Raw genomic sequence first — 18185 nt, 5'->3', positions numbered from 1 at the left:
CATTAAAACTTTAGGAACAAAATCCTATGCCGCAATCCCCTAAAAATAGCTCAGTGAGGCTGAGCTTTCTCACTGGCAATGTAGTGGTGAAGGTTGGGGGTAGAAAACGATAAATGGAATGGAGTGAAATTATATCATAATTGACATTAGTTTCTTCTTCAAATGAGCCCTTTTATTGTCTGGCTGATACATATTTATCAATTCCTAAATGCTTTCAGTTCTACCAAATAGTTAACCAATGCATGCAAAAAGTATATGGTATTAAAACAGTTGTTTTCAGCAAATGCTAAAAGTCGTCAAAATGAAAAGGCAGTTACTAAATGGATTTATAATAAAAGAGATTAAGAGATAAAGAGATAAAGAGGACAGGTCATCAAGCCAGGCTCAGCAGCCTATATCCGGGGCTGTCAGGCAGCTCAAAATTCTGCAAAGCATATATGAAGAGCCGGTAGACAGTGAGAGGTAAAGAATGTTAACGTTTTGAGTAAAACCGTGTAGCTAGTTTCGAGACAAACCTGCCTTTGAAACTCAAAACAGTTCTACAATTCAGGCTCAGAACATCTGCAAAGGAGCTGAATGTTGCATTTCAAATATGTATGAATTATTCACCAAGTAAAAGATGCACTTCCAAAAGGTGAGAGAGATCATTTGCAAACATAGGCACAGGTTTATATGGCAGGTGGCTGGCAGTGAAGTCGTTTTCACACAGAGCACACTGATGCATGACCTAGTGATGGAGCGGAGCATGAAGAAACTGAGTTAAGGAGGGCGATGGAATTTTAGAAATGGAAAGCTTGTGCTGAGAGGTTCGTGTTAGAAGCACTTAAACTGAAAGCAATTCCCTCCAAGGATCTTACCTGCCCAATGCCACCTGTTAACAATCAAGAGGTAGTAGAGGACCCTCTCTGATTCACTCAGGATGAGTACTCCATGCTTGTTTATCTCCTCATCGCATTAAAAAGGCAAGGCAAGAGAGTAGGCTAATCTGATTTCATTATACTGCCTCTGACATGAATTCTCAGAGTCGGCTTTGGAAGTATGAAAACATTCCTCTTCCGTGCACCCCAGTCTAACTTGGTGGCTTATAATCATCTATCCAAACTTATTGGACTGAGAAGCTTCTTTCCCCCTGTATCTTCTTTCGACAGCAGTGCCAACCTTTACTGCCACAAAGCATTTTTTTAAAATACGTTCTCAACATTACTGCTACTTACATATATGGTTTTCATCTCAAAACCAATAGGTTTCTGTTGCCTGCTGTTGCTGGACTCTATACCTGCTCCCTCTTTTGCTCAGCTACCTGCATCTCTCTGTTGTCTGTTAGCACGAGAGTATTTGGTAACTTTCCATGGATGTAGAGAAATGTTGCAGCGGCAGAAGGCAGAGCCAGTGTAACATCTTTAACAGCCTGCCTTCCAAAATAAAGTTGGGACGCCTATATATATATATAGATGTTCACATCTCAGTGAAGGTTTTGGGGGATTTGGTAACTAGAAGCCTCTCCCATCAAAGGAGCAGTTTAGCAGCAGGCATAATAGAGACTCCAGAGAGCAAGATCCAGTTACAAAAGATCAAGCTACAAAAGGCAACAAAAACAGTATTCATGTTTCTTTGTGGGGGGAGGGAGAAGCACAGAGGATTGGTATTTACAGGCAGGAGAAAATCAACACAAAGACATGCAAGGCATGGCTTCTGCTTGTTTGTTAAGGGTGGAAGTAGCACGCTAAAAGAACCGTAGGGTCCAGAGCCATGGTAAAAACTCTGGAACACCGAGGGCATTGCCCTGACAGCACACACAATTTACTATTCAATATATATAAAAAAATGCAATGATGTGATTCATAGCTTTCCATACAGGAATGAATGTGAAAATCAACTCATATGAAAGAGCAGGGCCGGTCCAAGACATTTAGGCACCTGAGGCAAACCACAAAATGGCACCCCACTCTCCACCAGGGGAAAGGGGTGAGGGAAGATAGTCATCAGGTGAATAAAGATGTACATCGGGGTCTGCTGCCCCTGTGGATCCCGCTGCCTCAACTTGCCTCATGGGTGGGCCAGTGTGCAATGATCTTTTATGAAGATATCCTGCTGTGTGCACACAGCAAGGGATGTGTTTGCTGCAATCCGATAATCAATTCTTACTATTGACAAGAGATTGCTAAAAATCCTTACAGAGACACAATGACTCATTTTAGCTAACTAGGGTATTTTTTAACAGTTGAAACATTTTTGTACTTTTAACTTTTTTTACTGTAATTTTAACTCCTAACGTGTTTTCTGTATTTTGTGAACTTTTTTGGAAGCTAATTTGACTTGATTGTAGGAATAACACCAGGTTGAATTCAACACTGTGCTCTTCCAGTTGTTCCATCTGTGCAAACGTTTCAGGTTGCCAGGTGGAATGACTTCCCACCACTCTACCTACTGCACACTGTTCTGGGAGCCCTCCCAACCTCCATAAGGCCAATTTTGGGGGCATGCCTCTCTAATAATACTCAACATGACTGTTTCCTCACTAGTTCTCCCTCCCTAGACCTACCATTGCCTTCTTCACCATGTTGCCCACCTCAAGTGGGGGCTCCTATTTGCCTTCCTCCTCCGGTCAGATCCTTGCTATTTTCCCCTTCAGTTATGACCTCTAATGCAGCAGAACACAAATTCACGAGAAACATCTCTCATTCAATTCTAGGTCCCTTCACTTTTCTTAAACATCCAAGTTCTATCTTGGCCACAGTTTGACCTTGCTCATCTACCCAATTGCTTGAGTACCATAAGTAAGATAACCTGGTGGCCTTGAGATTTTTCATCTTCGCCAGCAACTACCTTCCCCGGCCTGGTGCCTTCCAGATGCTACCAGACTGCAATTCCCATGGTCAGGAATAATTAGAATTGTGATCTGGAGGTGGCCAGTCTGAGGAACACGGGCCTACAGGATGTCATGCATGTTTGAGTCATACCAGGGTAAAGCACACACCCAACACCACTTAACTTGGATGACCTTCAAATCACCACGAGCCCTGCAATTTTATAATTCCAGTTTTTGAGCTTCTGTGATTAGGGTGGCAGTGATGAGAGAAGAATGAGAAGGTAATGACTATCCATCTAACTTTTATTTAATTGAAGTGAAGGTTATTGTGCCTAGCCTTGACTGGTGGCAGAGAGCCAAAACCTTGGTAACAAAGCTAGTGGTTCATCTTTCATTCTGAAGCTTAGTCAATGTGTTAACCACACACAAAGGGGTATAGGGGTGGGGAACCACAGGAGATTAGCTCAAGATAGTGCTCCAAGGTTCATACACATTCATGCCAAAAAAGATAGCTGTGATGGACTCTCAAAATGTCCTGGAGTTTCTGCCTTGCAGGTTCTTGACTTTGTCTCTTGCTGTGTGTCTTCTGCTAATATTGGATTAATATTGTAAATATGTCCATTATTTAATATCACCTTTTTGAACCTGCCTTCACTGGTAGGTAATGTGCTGAGGAATAGGGACCTTCCCTATAGCAGTGCCAAGGGATGGACAGACTAGTCCATGTTACTTTCACATGTGTTCATTCATAAGTCTATTCAATCTCAATTCCACATTAAAATTACAAATTAAAAAAAATAAATCCCCCCAAATTGCATTTAAATAATATTTGTTTTACTGCATTTTATCCCTAAATATGCATTTCTAAATGCATTTTGGCACTTTTACAAGCTGAGAACAGCATACCAAAATCTGGAGAAGAGCAAAATCTGATAAGGATAATGGACTGCACATTACTGTGGGAACTGCAAATCAGGTAAGTTCAAATCAGAAACCACCAAGATCAAATTACTCAAACAACCATAGTGATGCCTTGATTAGGACATTCCTTTCCAGACATATATATATATATATATATATATATATATATATATATATATATTTCTGTATCACCTTTATTTTGTAGAAGCCAGGCTATATTCCTTCCCTGTCCCCACCTTGGCCCAGGCTTTTAGTGGATGGTGGGTTTTGTTCTCTCTGATGCTCTTCTTTACACTGGCTATTCAGTGGTTTTTCTCGTTTTTTATGCAGCTTTTTGTGACTTTCCTAAACCAAAGTTCCTCCCAAAGCAGTAGACACCCCCCTCCCATTGTACCAGTTCAGCTGGAAGCTTGGGCCTCATATTTTGGGAACAGACTAATCCTGATTTATTTATTTTTAAGTTCTGCAAGTAGAAAGCTGAGCCGCACCACCTTATTCTGCTGCATGTGCACACCGGTCCTTAGATAATCCTTCAAGGGACTTACTATCTACACTATGAATCTGAAATGGTCAGTCATGGCATTCTCCCAGGAACCCTGCAGAGCCGCCATTCTGGGAGGCGGGGGAAGGAGCACCTACTGTAGAATGTGCCCTGTGATTGTAAGCCAAAAAGTTGCTGTCTTATCAAGGTACACAAAGATGTGTTTAAGGAGGTTAGGTTGCTATGGATGGCTGGACTGGAAGAAATAAAACAGAAACCAGGGAAATAAGCATGAAATAGTATGAAACATGATCAGATTATTTGCTTTTGTCTGAGCTGTTGCATGCTGAGGAGATCAAAACGCAGGAAACCCACATTAATAGATGGCATGCCACATACATCTCAGGCAAAGAGAAAGATTTATTTGCTCAGTGCGAGTGTTTAGAATGCCATTATAACTGCAGCCTCAAGGAACTGCCCTTGCATGTCAGATACATAGTTGGTCTTTGTGCTGCAGGAAATGAACACCCGCAGGAAATGAATACGCTGCCAAAGCCACTTCAGTTAAAACCTATTTGGGAAATCCAGGAGGTTCTCTAAGCCACTGATCACAGTACCATGACAGGTTAACCGGTGCAGCACAAGAAACCAGGATGAGTCACAGTGCAACAAGTGTGTTAGAGCTTTAATAAAAATCAGAATACTTCACCGAACGTATGCATTTGCAGAATTTATTGTCATTCCCAGAACCCCACAACTCCGATACAAGCCTTTGCTTAGGTACGAAATATTGATCATGACTGAATCGCAGAATATTTGTTGCGTTACGAAACGTTGATCATGATGGAATGACATAACATTTGTTGTGGCAGGATAAGCTGTCACCTTCCACGAAGCATTGGCTGCATCCACCTGAGCCTCATACCTTTCCATAACAACTCTCTTATAAAAAGACCTATTGCAGATGATGATTTCCACATTTGAGATTAAGGAATCATTGGCTACTGGAACAGGAAACTTGACATTTATCCCAGTCAAAATAATTAAGCAGGTTCACCAGCTGGGACACACAATGTTCAAGTTCAGGCAACGCCAACAACTCCCATCTCACATCTTCAGAAACATGCGAATGGAGTATGAGATTGCACCTTCTAGTTATAGCCACCAGTCTGTTAGCTGCGGCTTTTGCATCAGTCTGAATGAGATGTATGTGCGTAAGGCTCTTCCATGCAAAGGAGAATCCTGATTGTCCCAGGATCCCACACCTGTGTTGATTTCCTTTCAATCTGACACCATTGTTTGGTCAGCAGATGACAAAGCCAGGGCCAGTGTGGGGTTGTTTTTAACCAAAATAATAACAACAATGAAGTGTTCGTAGTCATATATTGACAGAAGTGTCATAGGTGCCAGCACAAAATAGGCAGCAAAAGGGGGGGGGGGGTATTGGTACTCTTTACTGCCACACACACAAAAAGTCCTGGCCCAAGAAACAGGTCAACTTACAAAATATAAGGCCAGCAGTCACCATCTCTCACTTTCTTTCCAACCCATTATAACATGAATTCCTCAATGTAAAAAAAAAAAAGCACCTTAATCCAAAACTTAGAGCTGAGGGCTGCCCAACATGAGCCAAAGGCTTCAGAAATGCTATCAGATCCAAACCATATGTAATTAAGCGGCACAACAACTTCCATCTCTGTCTACTGGAGGTCTTTTCTGCATCTTACATAATCACACTTAGATTTACATATAAATATTTATCCTGGTACATAAATTTAGTTGTGTGTTCTTTGAGCTATTTTTGCTGTAGGCCTATTCACACAAATTACAGATATTACAAACATTTCTGAAAGGGTTTCCTCCAAACCACTTTGAAGATGCGGCTGTCTCTACACCCAATAAATACATATTACACTGAGAACATATGACCCGGCTTTTTCTTGAGTGATAAATTAACTCAGGTAGACATTATGGTTTTACAGGCACTGCAGTGCTTGTTTGGTAGGGGTTTTCCCTGCTCTTTGTGTGTCAGATCCCAGCTCTTTGACTACAGCTCTTTGACTAGCTGCCATTTTGAGAGGCAATCCTTGCTTTCATCCTCTTGTTGCTACTGTTGTTACTCTCTGCCACACCCACCATCATGCTGAGTACTAAAATCTCTTCTGTTGTGATTTGGACAGACAAGGCCCATTCATGGTAATGCTGGTTACATGCCAAATTTCCCCTGTATGAAAATGAATGATTTTCCCCCTGGAGCATACTTGAGTTGGCACGAAGCCAAAGGATACGAACCCAAACACACAGAGAAACACACTAACAATGAGATTCACAAACAAAAAGTCAGCTTCCAAACGAGTAGTCACGCAAGTCTGTTTCAGCAAAAACAACAAAGTCCTATACCACTTAAAAGACTAACAAATGCACTGAACGAATATTGCCGATAATGTTTTGTTAGGTGGCAGTTTGCCCATCTTCATTCTGTACTTTCTTTTGTTTATACTTAATAAACGTGTTATTTCCCTGTCAAAACAGAACAAGAGACTGGCATAATTATGACATAAACTACGTCTAAACACCGCAGTTGTTCAGTTCTATTCTCAGGACAGTTGACAAAAGGAATAAAACCAGTGCTTTTTTTCTGGGGGGACGCAGGGGTAGAAGAAGAAGAAGAAGAGTTTGGATTTGATATCCCGCCTTTCACTCCCCTTCAGGAGTCTCAAAGCGGCTAACATTCTCCTTTCCCTTCCTCCCCCACAACAGACACTCTGTGAGGTGAGTGGGGCTGAGAGACTTCAGAGAAGTGTGACTGGCCCAAGGTCACCCAGCAGCTGCATGTGGAGGAGCAGAGACGCGAACCCGGCTCCCCAGATTACGAGACTACCGCTCTTAACCACTACACCACACTGGCTCTACATGTACCCCTAAACATTTTGTGATTCTAACGGGAGAGGATTTTTAAAAAATTCGTTTCTTCTCTAGCACGGTGAATTGTCAGTTCCGTTGCTACCCCCAATGGCGGCCTCATTTCCTGTCACAGTGTTTCCTGAGTCTCAGACAGAAGCGAGGGTTTAATGTGTGAAGTAGGAGTTGGTGTATGTAAATCCATGGTTTTTGAAAGGACAAAATCTGGCGATGAACACCAACAGCAAGCAGAGGAATCGGGAAGACGCTAGTGCACACAAACTCATGCCAATGTGGAAGTTACTGTGATGGTCAGCTGTGTAATATGAGGTAATGCATGTTATTTGTACTTTTGTCCATTTACTGCATTTATTTTTCCTGATTTGAACTATAAAATGATTATTTTCTTGAGTCAAAATGAGAGTACCCCTAAACATTTTTTTTAGAAAAAAAGCACTGAATAAAACAATTGAAAGGGAAGCTGAAAGGATAAAAGATAAGATAAGTGAAAAGGTAAACAGGTGGAAAATGAAGTAAGATCCACACCCAGTTCCCTAACACTGGTGGGCCACCTTAGTTAAACAGAGATGTTATAACGAAAAGCCTCTTAAATTAAATCAATGAGTACTGAAGAGGTAGGAGAAGCTGACAAATGGGTGCCTTCTGGTGAAGCCAAAAAGGTGACTCCTTTTTGTGGACTTGAGTCCAGTTGATTAGATCCGTGAGGTGTTGCCATCAGCTGGCAGGAATATATATATATACCTGTGGGTGTAAAACTATTCACAAAATGCAGTAGTTAAGTTATACACAGCACAGTCAGCTAAACTGTGTCTTTATATAGCAGCCACTTAATTTTTGTATACAAATTCCTGTCAACTTGGAATTTGGCCCATCAAAATCCTTACCAGCCCTAGGGCCAGGCTGCCATAGCATATATTTTCACAGTGATTTTTTTTATTTTATTGTGGCAGCATGGCCTTTGCGTAATGTAGTGCCATCCAGCTCTCATTTACATCACGGAATCACAGGGGACAGCAGGAGCTGTATGTTGAAAACAGAGGCAGCAAATGACCACATAACAAGTACAGCAGCAGGAAGCAACCATATAATACATACAGAGATAGCTATTTCAGGAATGTCGAAGGCCTTGTGCGTGCCTGGTAGCTTTTGAATTCTGCTCTCTGAACATCAACGTGCACATGCACGCATGTACAGGCATGCATTTGAAGGAGCATTGCAAATTAGTTTTCAAAGAGCTCGTAATTTCAGAAGAAGTTAGCCATAACAGTACTCATGTGGGGAGTGCAGAATTATCAAAAGGTACATGTGACAGCAGTTGAGCCACGTCTGCAAACCCAGGTCACTGCAGAACAGCAATGGGCTGAATAAGTGAGTTCTAGTGGAAAACCAGACAATAGGTTGAAGCTCCTGAACCCCTTTTTTTACCCATCTCTTCCTCTCCCCCAGCCATCTCCACTTTCCATTCTCATCGTGCTCCTCAAACCACCCTTCCCCTGCTGTTAGGTATGACTGGAGGGTCAAAGACATAACTCTGCCCCAATTAATGTGAAATTCTTATTTGTGTATTAAATTTATATTCCACACTTCCTCCCAAAGGAGCCCAGGGCAGCAAACAAACCAGTCATGAAATAATGCAATTAAAAATATACAAAAACAATTAAAAGGTTATAAAAAAACAAAAATTATCTCAGCAGCATGGTTTTTCAGAATGTGGCTAACCTAGGCATGCATCTGGCACCACAAGAATACAACAGTACAAACAACAAAACATAATTATTATGGCATAAGCTTTTGTGGACTAGACTGAAGTGTACTTCATCAGATGCAAGAGGTGTTATCCTTCAGCTGACCTGGTCTAAGGTGCTACAAGACGTTTAGTAGTTTTTGCTCCAACAAGCCTACGATGGAAAACAGATCATCACAGTGGGCCACAGCTGCCCACATGATATACGGCCAAATGGAAAGTCCTAAAAATGTGAGATTGGAAAAGATGATCTTGTATGTAAATATACAAGCAACAACAGTGCTTCAATGCATTCTATTCTTAAAGCAGAATGGCAAAATATAGCAGGAGGACTTCAACGTAGCACTGTGGCAATCTTTCAATCAGTGCAAGCTTTTCGGCTTGCCAGATGGAACAATCCCTCCTCCTCCTCTTCATCTCCTGTGCCCTGTTCTGGGTTTTTCCTCAACCTCCACCCAATTCTGGGGGGCTTGGGTTAAGGAGAAGGAAGGAAATCCTCCCACAGGCTTATGCTAGCAGGACAAACAGTTGAATCCCGACCAGTGCTTTATTGTTTGCATGATATTTGGATAAGGAATTATGAAACATGTGTTACCATCACAATCTGTTTGTTTTAAATAGTAACTCTCAAGATACATTAAATATTTTGCAGGAATCCAGACATGCCATTTATTTCGGCTTGTTCTATCCTTCCTGCAGTAATAGCAAGAGGGCTTCACATAGCTGAATGATAGTGAGCCAAGAGCCCATTTATATAAGACAAGATTACAGCATATCAGTTGCTGAATATATCTTGCTATCTGCTTTTCAGCCGCAACAAGTTGTAAATCCTAATAAAGAATTCACCACAGACACGTGAAAAATAAGAGAGGGAAGAAAAGGCAAGGCTGCAGTCAACACAAACAAAGCACAGAAACAGGATCTAATTAAAATGAGGTTGGGATCTTATCTTTTAAAAGTGGTTAACCACATCTAACGCTGGATATGAATGCGCTTAGAATTTAAAACTATTTTTTTGCAGATAAAGTCATTTCCAGAGATATTGAGGCAAATGCTGTTGTTAAAAGCAAAGTAATAGATATGCAAAGACTGGAAGTGTTGTGCACCCATACTAACAGAAACCTCTCTAAGAAAAAGAACCACATTACACCTGCTTTGAGTGACTGTTCCAATGCGTAAGCACCAAGACAAACTAAACATCAGATAAAAATAATTTATCATGCAGCTGAATCGTATTTATTTATCTGGAGCATTTTTATGCTGCTCTGTAGCCAAATAAGGCACCCAGAGCTGTTTACAAATCTCAGTGGATAACAGAGTTCCTTCCCTCAAGTTTACAATCTAAAAATTACATGACATAAAAGGAAAAATGATTGGGAGGGAGGAGGGGAAAATAAAACATGGCAACCCTGAAATTTGTCTAATCCTCTTTCAAAGACATCCAATTTGGTGGCCATCAGTACAGCTTTCAAATAGCTCACTGTTTGAAACATTCAAACGCATTCAGGTAGCCGAGCAATGCCTAAGCTCTTTTTTTATATATATAAAACAAACAAACACAGTTCCCACTGGTCCCCAACAGACACACAGGTTAAAAGGATACAGCCCAGGATATAGTGCAAGGGTGGGGAACCTGCTAGATATAGTTGGATTAAAACTCCCATCAGCCCCCGCCAGCATTGCCAATGAGATTATGAGAGGTCTGTTCACCCTTCTGGGGTGGGCAGCTTTGAGGATGGGCCCTGAGCTGCTCTTGTGAACAGTGAGAGGCCGGATCGTCTCCCTGCCGCCAAACTAACCAAATTGACCAATGGCGGCAAGGCCTTTGGGACGTTCCCTTGGGTGTGGCATCAACTGCCCAATGGCGGCACTTGGCTCCATGCCCAGGACAAGCATAAAACACAGCCTGCCAGGCCATTTGTATCTGGAGAGACATAATTTCACTGCTCCTGGTATAGTGTCACAGGTAAAGAGCAGGTATACCATCCAAACATTCCACGATGAGAATGAAAACCACTCCATTATCCTCTCATCAGATGATCAATCTAAAAAAACAGGGCAATGTTTTATCTCTGTGTGTGTGTTGCATGCCCATGTGATGTGTGCATTTATCCTGGTGTGTTTGCAATATGTGTGGTATGTGCCTGCACCTGCCAGGGATGGGTTGGCCACATCCACTTTCTGAGCACACTGGCTTGCAGCCCACAAACCTGGTGGAGATGCAGCCCTCAGGGCCATAAATATAGGCCACCCCTGTTAGAGCCAATTGCCAGACAGGGCAAGATATAAGCAAGTAGAAGGATGCTTTGATTTGATTGTTTTGTCTCATTCAACAGATTTAATTTTTGTAGAATATCTCAAAAGTTAGCAAGAAGACTATTTTCATGCTCCCTCTTATTAGTATCACAGGCAAGACTCATTCTGGTTTGCCTATGCAAGTTGAAGCAGGAATACATGCAATGTGACAATCAAAGGACTCGCCTACCCTTCAAGTAGTTCTTAATGGTTTCATACGGCCAACTGTAGACAGCTTTTGTTTGAAGCGCTGCAAACCCTAATGCTCCTGCAAGGCAAGGCCAAAACTAGGCATTATTTCACCCAAGTCAAAGATCTGGTTTGGCACACACACACCCCACACATTTGCACACACACACACACACACACACACACACAGGCTGGGAGCCTCAATGGCACTGCTCTGGAGGCTTCACTAGTGGCAAAAAATCTGGCTAGCCCACCCCCAACCCCGTAGCTACGGCTCTGCTGCAAAGGACCTAACCAAAGTCAAATTACCAGGATGTTGCTAACATTGGTGTCAGATATGAGTCCTGGATGCAGCAGCACAAACTGACATAAATATCCTCATAGCTTAGAGTTGCAAATTTAAGGAAATAAGAGATGCAGTTTGATAAAAGACACACACTGCCACAGTTGCACAGAAAAAGACTCAACAAGCATTTGCTTAATAATTATAATAGTACTGATAACAATAACAATAATAATAACAATAATAATTTTAGATTGTGCCTTGTTTTCTTTGTGTGTCATTCTTTTTTTATTAATTTTATTATGGCTAGGGAGTCTCAAAAACTTGAACCAGTCCAGGGCTCTCTGGACCTCTGAGACGGCCTGAACTAAGAAGTGGATCCTGCAACTGTTCTCATACACAGCTGAACGTCAGAGACGTACACAGTCTGCAAGGATGCAGTTGCTCCATGAGCCACATTTTCTTTTTGAAGTAGTAGGAGCAGGTGCCACCTTCTATGACAGAAGAACCACCCACAGTCCAGGAACGAGTCTTACTATGCTCCCCTCTGTGGCAAAATTGAGGCTTCTCTGTAGTGACCTCCTCACTCCGTTTGCAGTCACACATCTCCCAGGGTCTTCCCTCGCCCCTTTAGCAGATTGGGGGCTGCATTTATTGCCTTTTAACTTCTGCACGACTGTTTTGACATTTGTAACTATGGTGACAACAGGCTTTGCTTAAAATGGCTTACCAGGAGGTGCATGTTTCTTTTACCTCAGAGGAATTTATAATCAAACATGAAATTACCCGTTACAGGAGCTGGCAAGGTAAACTGGAAAGCATCCATTGTATGGCCCGATCAAATTTCTGCCCCAACCTTGCTCCCAGTTTTGGCCAACAAGTCACGTCTCTCACCTTGACATACCAGCTCATTCATTTTGTCAAACTAATGAAGTAGAAAACCTGGCTCACTTGACACTTCCCCCACCCCCAACCCCCCCAGTATCCGGCTGCACAATAATTATTAGCCACCCAACCTGGTTCTTTCATAGAGGAACTGGAAGGTCATGTCACCTCCACCTCAAGGGTATGAGATGTCAAGCTCATGCCATTCTAAATTCCCCTTGTTCTCAAGCGATTGGGGGGGGGGGGTCCATTTGTCTTTGCCAGTATTTAGAAAATCGTAAGGGTAGATAGTCATATTTGGAGTTTAAAAAATTCAGTTGTCTTATTCAAGAAAGAACAGTGTTTACTATTTCTTTATTTAATATCAAAGATTTATAAGCCACCTTTTTCAGAGCAAAACCCTCACGGGGCAGCTTACATCAACACCAAAACAGACAATGGGTCACTGCAGTCCATAGCATCACACCTTATATCTTCTTTCCACATGAACTTAGCTTGACTAAAGCATTGCCCAGCCTTCTGTGTCTTGTGTTCCAGCAAGGGCCCAGGCAGACAAGAGACATTTCTGTCTTTAAAGCTAACATTCAGGCCAACTCAAACCATAACCTCAAGTTTTCTTGACCAGAACTTGTTTTCATACCATTTCACTGCTTCTGGGATTATCAGCTTCACCATGCAGATTAGATTTGCACCTCCTCTCTCCAAAAATGTACTGAGGGGGAAAAATGAAACCTACATCAGGAGCTTCAATGCAACATGTTTGGTCCTTAACGTCTACAGCAGGCTTCCTCAACCTCAGCCCTCCAGATTTTTTTGAGACTACAGTTCCCAACATCCCTGACCACTGGGTCCTGCTAGCTAGGGATCATGGGAGGTGTAGGCCAAAAACATCTGGAAGGCTGAGGTTGAGGAAGGCTGGTCTACAGTAACATTTACAGGATCAGGCTTCTAATTTAGGATATTGTCTCTGCTAAAGCTGTTCTCCATACCAGCAAAATAATAATTAACCTAAATACATGCTCCATGGAATGCCACATGGATAAGTTTTCCTTAATTCAGTGGGTGGAGATGAAAAGGTGGTTTCATCAGTACCAGCAGATACTCCTCCCTCCAAGTTGTCCCTGCCCCAAGCAAGTTATTACAAATAGGAATGGTATTCTCCTGTAGGTAGACAGGGCAACTAATCCAAATGATGAGAAGTATTTCCTGGGAACAGAAAACAAGTGGGACGTATGAGTCATCTAGAAAGGGCAGTTTGGGAATCTTCTCTGAAATATACAGAAGTTTTATTCAAGCCTACAAGGTTTAAAACTATTGTGTTGGGCCTTGAATCACTGCATAGGACCACACTCTCTACTCCAGATATATACTTCTAGGAATTATTGTGAGACTTCTCGCAAGCAGTTCTGAGACATCACAATGCCTTTGCATTTTCCTACTTCTCCTCTGAAAATACTTCACCTCAACAGCACAGAAACAGCCATGGCAATTTCAGCAATTTAGAACAATCAATACGATACAATACAATAATCTTTATTGTCATTGTCCCATACAGAACAATGAAATTGAAAAAATCTGCATCACAATACTGTATTGTTTATTATAAAGCTTTATATGCATTTTGCCAAATAAATATAAATAAAATGATTAAGATGGGGGTTGAGGCTAGCAATCAGCAAAATGTCACCAGATCCAGCATAAAATCAAAGCCGCACAGTGCTCTGCCTGAAATTACTACCACATTTCCATGCACTGGTAAAAACCCTAAATCAGATGCAAAGAATAGCAAACCCAAAGGCCTGGGTTGGCCTGCCAAATTTTACCTGGATTGGCCTGCTATCTCCCAACCTAGCGGTGCCTTTACTGAAATAAAAAGCATGCAGGCACAAGTGAGGAAGGAGTGATTTCATCCCTATCATGGCGATGGGTTGGATGGAGAGGTTTACTGGGCATGTAAGAATGTGGGTGGCCCCAGTCACAGTGGGCCATGCCCATCATGGGCTTATAGCCCCTAGAAAGCTGTTCATGGGTGAATGTGGTCCTCAGGGCAAAAATATAGATATTCCTCACCCTGCGCTAAATGAAAAACTTTTGCTGCTATTATCCCGCTCTGATGAAAAGCAGGGTGAGCTTCAGGCTAGATGTAAAAACAAGAAAAAGTGTACGCAAGGTTCCAGCTTAGCTCTAAAACCACAGAACTCTTTGCAAAAAACAAACTTAGGTTGAGCCCTATACAGTATAGTAGCAGCAATTGATTTCCAATTGTTGGCCCCATCTGCACGGGAAGGCATTTATTTGATTAAAGGGTCCCAGCCCTCTCCAGCACTTCCACCAGATGAGCCTAATGAGACCTGCCCATTTATGTTGTGAACTGCCCTGAGATCTAAGGGTATAGGGTGTTATACAAATTTTAATCATCATCATCATCATCATCCTACCATGAAGGAGTAGGACAGCCTTTAGTTTCACACTAGGTCTTCTGCAATGAAGTCATATGGTAGAAGTGCTTCTGCAGCTAGCCTTGTGTGTGCTTCCTCTTCTGGTTAAGAGTCCTCAACCTCATCACCTGAAAAAGGGGCTCAGACTCCTAGTCCCAGATACCAGAGCACACAGAACCCACTACCCATAATGAAGATAGCATATTGGCCCCCAATGGACAATCTATGCAGCAAACAAAGCTGCAGAGACTGGGTAGGGAGAAGTGGAGAGTCCACTTCCAACCAAACCACTATCAGAAATAATGATAAGAACAGGCTAATAGAGCAGCTGGGAGGTCTCATGGGTCCAGCTTAATTGGCAGGTTTCACATCATGCTTTCAGACCCACAGTTCAGAAGGACATGCCCTCCTTCTGGAATTCCGGAATTCCAGAAAACATTACAGGTGGATGCAACATTGCAGACACACTCATGGAAGAAGAAAAAGAGGAGGTAATTACCCAAAATCAGAACAAATCTGCACCCAGTTATTGCTTGAGAAACTTTCCCACATATCCACTGTTATACCAGCACAAACAACACTGGGGCATCTCTGCAAATTGGTACAGAGTTACATGGCTTGCACTTCATGATCTTCCAAAGAACATGGGGTACTAAACAGCAAGTGAGCTACGTCTTAAGCTATGTGTATAACTGAGCTGAGAAAAACTTTGGGCATGTTAGGAAATGTTAGCATCAGACAAACAACCAGACTCTTTTGAGCTTTAGAATAATGTACTCTCAGATCCTTTGTAAGGCTTTTCAGGCATGGCTGTAAATGGTTGCAAAGTCTTTCTTAGGGTTTACCATAATGGTAACTTTCACCATCACCTTTGAAGTTGGGAAGCAATTAAGGGAAAGGCTCAGTGGGAGAGCAGAGCATACACTTTGCATGAGGAAAGTTCAATATTTGGCATCTCCAGGTATGCCTGGGAGAGTATCGTATCTGAAACCCTGCAGAGCAGCTTCTCTACAGTCAGTATGGACAACACTAAGCTATATGGACCAATGGCCTGACTCTTATATAGAGATATAAGACAGTTTCCTATGTTCCCAACAGTAACTTTTGTCATCTGCTTGATTCCAGACTGCAATAAATCTGCAAAGGAGTAGAAAGCATTCAAATTTCTGCACCTGCTCTAAGTAAGCCCTTCATTCTTTCCAGTGAAGCTTTGTGGCTCATGCTTTACCAACATTGCCTGGGGAAGTTATTGCTACAGTTTTTTTTATTATTATCTTTTAGCACGAACCTTTTAGTCCCTGACAGCAGAATTTAGGCATCCTCCAGAAGGATTATACTCTGCATTCAGGCATATAGTTGTTAACAAATACTTTAGTTGTGAACTTCCAGTAGCTTATTGCTAGGTTACCTTAAGAACTGCTTGTCAGTTGGCAGATGAATTCAGATAACACCCATTTGCCTAAAAGGGAGTAATTGTTCACTCAGGTGTTGGGTGGCTCTGTCCTCCTCATTTATCCTATTCTCCTTCACAACAAGCATTCGCTTCTTGGTTCCCAATCTACACTTCATTTTGAAGGAAACTCTTTTAAGGTACATTCAGATGTGGAGAATATTACATTAATTTTCTTGATTATAATGCAAGTGCTTCTGTGCTGTTTTCTAATGTTCTTTTTGCACTGCAGTACCTGTTGCATTGGGACGCGGGTGGCGCTGTGGTTTAAACCACTGTGCCGCTTGGACTTGCCAATCGGAAGGTCAGCGGTTCGAGACCCCGTGATGGGGTGAATTGCTGTTGTTCGGTCCCAGCTCCTGCCAACCTAGCAGTTCGAAAGCACGCAGTGCAAGTAGATAAATAGGCAGTGCTCCGACGGGAAGGTAAACAGCGTTTCCATGCGCTGCTCTGGTTTTGCCAGAAGCAGCTTAGTCACGTTAGCCACATGACCTGGAAAAACTGTCTGCAGAAGCGGACAAACGCCAGCTCCCTCAGCCTGTAAAGCGAGATGAGCGCCGCAACCCCAGAGTCGTTCGCAACTGGACTTAATTGTCAGGGGTCCTTTAACCTTTATCTTTACTTGTTGCATTATGGTACTGTGACTTTTTTACTGATCAAGTCATGCAAAATTTCATTTACATTAATGGAATGTGTGTGTGTTTTACACAAAAATGAATGTCATTGGACATTCTCCAACCTTCCTGCACGTGCATGATTCCTGCACATGCATATTCCCCCATGAAAACTGCAGGGGGAAAACTGCATGTCAGTATAATACCCCAAATTTCATTTCTTTACTCTAGTGGTTTTCTAGGTTAATAGCACTGAGAATGGGGTTCCCCGCACCCCACCCCACCCCGGAAGCAATTAACATGGAAATGAGCACTAAACTTCCACTAGATTCCACATGACCTTATGTTATGTGAAAGCTCAAATGTATATAATGTGGAAGCAAACAGGGAAACTGCCATGCAAATGCAGCCTTAGTTTATGCAAAGAAAGCATTAATGTATTGATGCTCTGTTTAAGAAGCTCTTAAACTTAAAGCTTTTGGAATTACTAGTTTTTCTGTGTACATACTAAGATGAGCTTGGCGGACAAACCACAGGAGCATGCCCTGCAGGAAATGCTTTAGTAACTCCTGCATTAGTTGCACTGCAGATGTAGTTTTTGAGTTTTTATATTGTAAAGTGATCTTCAAGTGGTGTAGAAATTTAATAAATGAATGCAACAAATTTTAAAACTGAAGCTGTCAAATCAAAAACCTACAATAGCAGTTGCGTTAAAAGAGCTAGGGATCTGGATAACTCACCCTTCATAAAGTTTATATCTGATCATTGTACTCTTTACTACATTTCAGAACATACTTCTATGTCCATCAGACTGATAAAGGTATTCATATCCTTCATCTATACTGGTTGGTGTAGAATTAGCAGTCTGCTCTGAAACTCAACTAGCTACTTTCCAAGGCAGGTTCAAGACCAAAGTCCTCTGTGTGGTCTGCTACCAGAGAAATGTTTCAACATTTCCAAGGGCCACACATTTTCAGAATAAACATTACAGTTCCTTGCCTCCAAAGTAAGCTTTCAGGGGACTTAAAGGTAAGACAAACACACAGAACTTCGCTGGTTACTCTTGGCATGACACTATTAACCGAATCCAGGCTCTCAACTGATGTCAATCACTGTTAATCCACCACAAAAGAACTGAACAACATTAATCCTAA

General features: G+C 42.0%; 1 protein-coding gene across 9 annotated transcripts in view; it reads right to left on the bottom strand.

Annotated features, from left to right (window-relative positions):
• LYPD6B (LY6/PLAUR domain containing 6B) overlaps positions 1 to 18185 on the bottom strand; it is a 58650-nt gene that overhangs the window by 28637 nt on the left and 11828 nt on the right. Inside the window, exon 1 of one of the 9 annotated variants that reach the window (XM_081009457.1) lies at positions 11363 to 11386. The exons of 7 other annotated variants lie outside the window; for them this stretch is intronic. The gene's annotated coding sequence lies outside the window, so the exon portion shown is untranslated. Of the gene's footprint in view, positions 1 to 11362; positions 11387 to 18185 lie in introns of those variants that run through there. One more of the 9 variants, XM_081009462.1, reaches the window with a different exon arrangement.

Source organism: Podarcis pityusensis, assembly GCF_964106645.2.
Source record: "Podarcis pityusensis genome assembly, chromosome: 1".
In the NCBI taxonomy this organism is placed as follows: Eukaryota; Metazoa; Chordata; class Lepidosauria; order Squamata; family Lacertidae; genus Podarcis; species Podarcis pityusensis.
Note: the sequence above shows the minus strand (reverse complement) of the source record. Positions and strands in the feature narration are given on the sequence as shown.